Genomic DNA, 6,249 nt, shown 5'->3' on the forward strand with positions numbered 1-6,249 from the left:
CTTTGGTATTAACTTCGGAGTGCTGGCGAGGACTTCTAAACACTTAATAGTAAAGTTAATAGTGAATCCCGGACCCAGACCCATATCAACATGGCCACCGGACTTCCTCGTCCAGCCCGCCTCCGCAATTTAGAGTTTGATAGGACGCTTTGGAACTGTATAACGATGGTGAACTTGTCAAGACATACATATTAGACCGTGCAGGAATGGAGTATGTGACTGATTTGGTGAGAAGAGAGCTACAAGATCCAGTTCAAAGGGAGCACTTCCTCACCCCGGGGTTGAAAGTGATTTTGACTCAAAGATACTTGGCTACAGGAAAAATGCTGCAGTGTTCAAGTGATGAGTTTGGGGTAAGCCAGAGTAGTGTAAGCAGGGTGATTGCGGAAACTCTGGCCGCACTCAGTGCCCCGTAGGTAGTCGGGAGGTTTATCCAGTCTCCCCTTGATAGGGTGGAGATCCGTGAAAAGCAAGCAGAATTCTACCAACTTGCCGGTGTTGTGGGAGTGATAGACTGTACCCATGTGAAAATAATGGCACCAAAGGAAGACGACGTAGTTTATGTCAACAGAAAAAAAAAAAAAACAGCATGAACATACAATTAGTGTTTGATGCCTCTGTTATTGATTAAAATGTGAAATATTTGAGTTAAGGAAAACAAAACATGGGAAAAAAACTTTTATTTGTAGCAGAAAGGTACACACATGCAAATGAAAAAGATGACATTAAAATTGCATTAAAATGTAATTTAGAATATGATTTATAATTATTGTTGCTTTAAAATCGTTAGAAAACAAATTACTCCTGCTGGTTATTCGTATTGAGATAATGGTGGTAAAAAAGCTTGTTAGAGACGTCTGCCAGTGTGAGGGAGGTGGAACGAAAGGTCGAGGTGACCACATCGCGAACATCATGACTTATAAGTGAAGTAAAACGAGGTTACTTGGTTTCTGTTTACAAAGTTCCAAGTGGAAAAACAACTTTATTGTGAATTCAGTGTATACTTTTCTGGAGTATTGTGTTTACTGAGTGAATTGGTGACCAATCTGTTGCTATTTGTGTCTTGCTTGAAGATATTCATCATTGGATTCAAAGCTATGGTATTAGTGTGCAATAGTCATCATAACAAAATACGTAGTAATTAATTATATATGTCAACCTATTTATTTTCATGAGATCATAGTATGACCACTGAAAAACATAGCTTTTTTACCTTGGCTCCATTACAAATTCAGTATATAATTACTCTATTAGTGGAATCTAGTTTTCAGCATCTTTTATTATTATGCCAATATTCTAAGCACTCAGCTTGCAAACATGCTTAGGTTAATGTTGTCAGCTTGGGTCGGACTTATGTGAACACTTTACCAAGTGACCTAAGATTACTCAATGCTAGCAAAGCTATGGTATTAACGTGCAATGGTCATCATACCAAAATACGTAGTAATTAATTATATATGTCAACCTAATTATTTTCATGAGATCATGGTATGACCGCTGAAAAACATAGCTTTTTTTTTATCTTGGCTCCATTACAAATTCAGTATATAATTATTCATATATTCAATAAAGTAGTGGAATCCAGTTTTCAGCATCTTTTATTATTATGCCAATATTCTAAACACTCAGCTTGCAAACACGCTTAGGTTTATGTTGTCAGCTTGGGTCGGACTTAGGTGAACACTTTACCAAGTGACCTAAGATTAATCAATGCTACCATATAAGTATACTACATCTTTGATTGTGAGTTCATCAGAGAGCACTGGAGAGCAGCATGAGTCTAATTAGGTGCTAATGAATATCCTGCCTGCATCACAAACTACATAAAATGCAAATATGATCGGTGCCTAAAGGTGTTATAAGCTAATGCTCATCTCCGTAACATTAGCCCTTGAGCCTGTGGTGGGAGGGAGCCCATTACCCCGGGACACAGGGCCAGTGTGACATCTGGGTTACCACAGTTTCCCCAGGTAGTCATTTATCGACCAGCCCGAGAGGGAGGATGATCAGCTGGGTGCGCTGCACTCCGACTGCCCGGGCCGGGATTCAAACCCGGGCCCGCGTAGAAGCCAGGCATGCTGACCACTAGACCACGGAGGCGTATTGGAGCCCAATCTCAAGTGAACCCACTCACAATGGCACACAATTTTTTTTCTGGTAAATTTTGTGCTTTGAATGAATTTGCTAACCATTTCTGTCGAAAAACAGCACAGATTATTTTTCACCCCTTCCACCCTAACCTCCTCAGTAATAAAAAAAAAGTGACAAAATCATAGCCTTGAGGCAGTAATATTCAGCCCCAGCATAAAAAAATTATACTGCTACCCTATGAAAGGCATCTCTTAACTCCGATGAAGTAGGTGGTGACTGGTGGAGCAGCTTCATTGTCATCCCTTGCAGTGGCAGGTGTCATTGGGCCAGCAGATGATGAAGCAGTGGCTGGTGTCATAGGGCCAGCAGATGATGAAGCAGTGGCAGGTGTCATTGGGCCAGCAGATGATGAAGCAGTGGCTAATGTCAAAGGCCAGCAGATATTGAAGCAGTGGCTGTTGCCGGAGCAGCTAATGGTATCTTTTCCACAAGTAATGAACAATGTGCTGGGATGGTCTCTAGCAATACTGATAAAGTGTGTATCTACAAAGAATATGAATTTAAGGGTGATTAATAAATTGTTTTAATGAGAATATAAAAGTTTTTGCCAAAAACATACAGGCCAGTCAATATTTCACTGCTGCTTGACTGTTGCTGCTGTCCTATCCCTAGCACATCATGTCAATGCTGAATGGCTCTGGTACCCCTTCAAATACATGAGACGAGCAGCCTATGATGTCATACACCAGTTTATCTACCACAGTTAATGTCATAGTTATATAGGCAGGCGCCTGCATATCTGTGGTGCCACACGTGTGGGGCACTCAGGTGCTGGGGGAAATGTCATTGTTATGAAGGGGCAGGGGTAAACCAGTGTATGCTGTGAGGCCTTGGTGTGGAAGTTCCCTGTCTGAACTGTGCAGCTAATCCCCCATACAGTGAGGGCCTTTTTTACTCCCTCAGGGGCTGTGCAGCTGAGAGAGTGGTGTACATGAGTGTGAGTAAGTGTGTGCCTGTCTTGGCTAAAACCCTTCACTGGGGGAAGACAACCAAGGTATTTAGATAGACTGATAGTCATTGACAGATGAACATTAAAAAAATTTCTATATCAAATATGCAGTTCACTGCTATGAACTTATTAACTTTAAGCTGAAATAAAGGCATTGTGGCCAGTATAGCTGCATTCTGTGAGCACATAAAAAACTAACTAACATTTAAAGACATAACAACTAAAAAAAATTACCAGTGCCGCTGCTCATTCTTGCACTTGGCAATGCAAGGCTTTAATTTTTGTTGTACGTTGTACCAACGCCTCTCACAGTCATCCTGCGTACAGGGTCCACTCCCAGGGAAGGCACTGTCAGGGTATAAATGTGAAGCAAGTTTCTTAATCGTTTCACTATGGCATGCTATTTATTTCCCATACCTTCTCCAATAACATTTAATACATGCTGTGATGGAAAGCTAAATCAGTACTGGTATTTTATTTACATGCATCATAAGACATTAACTTTTTAGTTGTTATGAACATGGCCATAAATAGTACTTTTCATTACCTACTTTTCTAAAATGCTTTTCTCTAAGTAGGATGATATTACACAATACAGCTATACAAAAAAATTCAAAGCATTAATTTTAATTCCATTCTTTTGAGTACTTCTAAACTAACATTATATCACCAGAAACTGTTTGACCAATGTTATCAAAATAATATTTTAATCTTACTTTACCATTCTCATCAAATCTACCTATTCCAATATAGTCTTAACATAAAATACTTGTAAAAGTGTTGAGAGTCTGGCATGCCCAACCCACCCATCCCCCAAAAAAAATCTAAATAAGGAATAAATAAAATAACAGGTAGATATGACTTGACTCTCTTATACTAACCCCCTTTCCACCCTAACAAACTTGGGGACCTACCATGTTAGGTTAGGACGTGTTAGGTAGGACAGGTTTAGCAGGAGTTGGTTTAGTTATGTTAGATTGTTGAGGGAGTGGGGGTTGCAGCAGAAATGGTCATGATGATGCTATTTGCGTGGAGCAGTAGGAAAAAGTATGTCCTGTTTGGAAACTCTGTGGTTGTGTTTGTATACAAAAATACCCATTTGACGAGGTTAGGTTAGTTTGCAAGTTACTTGAATCATGGATATGTGAATATGTAACAAAAAAAATAAAAGCGTTAACCCTAATTTCATTATCTTGAGTACATTCCAATCTAACATTATATCACCATAATCTGTTTGACCAATGCTATAAATATACTATTTTAATCTTACTTTGCCATTCTCACGAAACCTACCTATTCCCATATAGTCTTGACATAAAGTACTTGTAAAAGTGTCCATAGTCTGGCATGCCTAGCATTCCCACCCCCCCACCCCCAATAAAAAAAATAATAAAAAAATAAATATAAATAAAGAATAAAAACAGGGCAAATATGCCTTAACTATCTATACCAACCCCCTCTTCCCCCCCAACAAACTTGGCATGTTAAGTTAGGATGTGTTCGGTAGGACAGGGCAGGTTTGGCATGGTTAGGTTTAGTTATGTTAGGTTGTTGAGGGAGAGGGGGTTGTGGCAGAAATGGTCATAATGAAACTATTCAGATACAGAATGAAAAGGTATGTTCTGTTTGGAAGGTCAGTGGTTGTGTTATTATGCAAAAAATACTCAATTGATTAGGTTAGGTTAGTTTGTAAGCTGATTGAACCATGAATATGTGATTACTAACCTTGTTACAGCTTCTGCCACTTCAGTCCACGCTCTCTTCTTATCCTCAGGGGTAATACTCTTCCCATAACACCCTCTGATTATACGTATTTTTTCTTGAATTTGATGTAAGACCGTTTCATCTGGCGACCAATTAAACTTACTCCTTTTCTGCGCTGGTTCTCCGGCCCGTAGATGTGCTCATTGTGGCAGATGACGTGGTTATGGTGCGGTAATTTCAGCAGAGCAAGTCGTGACGCAGGAGGGGAGATACGGGTATTGACGAGTGACGGAGTAAAAGCAGCCTTTGAGGCTGCTTCTATCTGCCACAAAACTCAGTATTTTCTTGTGTTTGCCATTTATTATGTTTCTGTTGTACATTTATACATCTTTTCTTTATTTTTCTTTTGATACAGTCAAAAGTAGGATCTCGGACATGAGTGAGGATATTCTCCTGCAAGTTGTGAGTGCTGTGAAGAGTAGTCTTGTTTATTCCTTGCAAATGGATGAGTCGACAGATGTTGCCTCATGTTCCCAACTTATTGTTTATGTTCGCTACCTTGACAAGGAAGGTATGAAGGATGAGTACTTGTACTCTGAGCCAGTGGCCACAACAACTCGTGGAGAAGATATTTTCAAAATCCTAGAAGCCTTTCTCCTTATTAAACATGGGCTGAGTTGGGAAGCACTTGTCGGTCTGTGTACAGATGGGGCTCCTTCCTTGATTCGTGAAGAATGTCGCTCCGCATTTCTCCTTCACTCATTGCATGATTCATCTTTTTGCTTTGGCGATGAAGACTATCCCACCTGTGTGTGTGTGTGTATGTGTGTGTGTGTGTCGCTGACTAGCTGACCCCTTGTCGCTGATGGACATGTCTCCCGTCCCCACCCAGCCTATCGCCCTCTCTCTCTCTCTCTCTCTCCTATTTTTTTAGGTATTAAAAATTATACGTTTCCACAGCCACTGACGTGACAGCTCAACTGCAGTGCCTTCGGACATAAGAGCTTTAATAGAATACCGCTGCTCCAGCCATCAATGCCCGCGGTCGACGGCGCCATCATGTGAACGTTTATAGCCTATTATTACGTATAATTTTTTTTATAAAGAACAAGATCTCGGCTGTCAGGAATTTTTTGTTTTTGGTTTAAAGGCATAACAATCTCCCCTAATAAGTGCAGTATATTTTTAAATGTATCATAGTTTGATCAACAACTTAGAGTTGCTCTTGACTAAATTTGAACGAAACTAAAAGCTCGTGTCAAAATGTATATCGACAGAGCCCAAAGAAAAAATATTTATTAAGCGTTAGCGACGGGCACTTTTGATAAATATCTATCTTAATTAAAATTATGTAGAGTGCACCTGTGACCACCGATCACCACAACAGTACGATTTCGATAGGATATAATAATTTTCATGTCACGTGGAGGAGTTGCCAGATGTCG

The 6,249-nt window shown here is 40.0% G+C and overlaps 1 long non-coding RNA gene across 2 annotated transcripts; it reads right to left on the bottom strand.

Moving 5' to 3' along the window:
• Positions 1–665: 665 nt before the first annotated feature.
• On the bottom strand, positions 666–5,940 carry LOC126999217 (uncharacterized). 2 transcript variants are annotated; one of them, XR_007753147.1, is made up of 3 exons: positions 4,826–5,633; positions 3,335–3,448; positions 666–2,634 (listed from the first exon to the last, which is right to left on the bottom strand). It is a non-coding gene; the product is annotated as an uncharacterized LOC126999217 (long non-coding RNA). The 2 variants fall into 2 exon arrangements; XR_007753146.1 differs by having other exon boundaries at positions 666–3,448; positions 4,826–5,940.
• Between the last annotated feature and the right edge of the window lie 309 nt (positions 5,941–6,249).

This window comes from Eriocheir sinensis, chromosome 16 (assembly GCF_024679095.1).
Source record: "Eriocheir sinensis breed Jianghai 21 chromosome 16, ASM2467909v1, whole genome shotgun sequence".
Lineage (NCBI taxonomy): Eukaryota > Metazoa > Arthropoda > Malacostraca > Decapoda > Varunidae > Eriocheir > Eriocheir sinensis.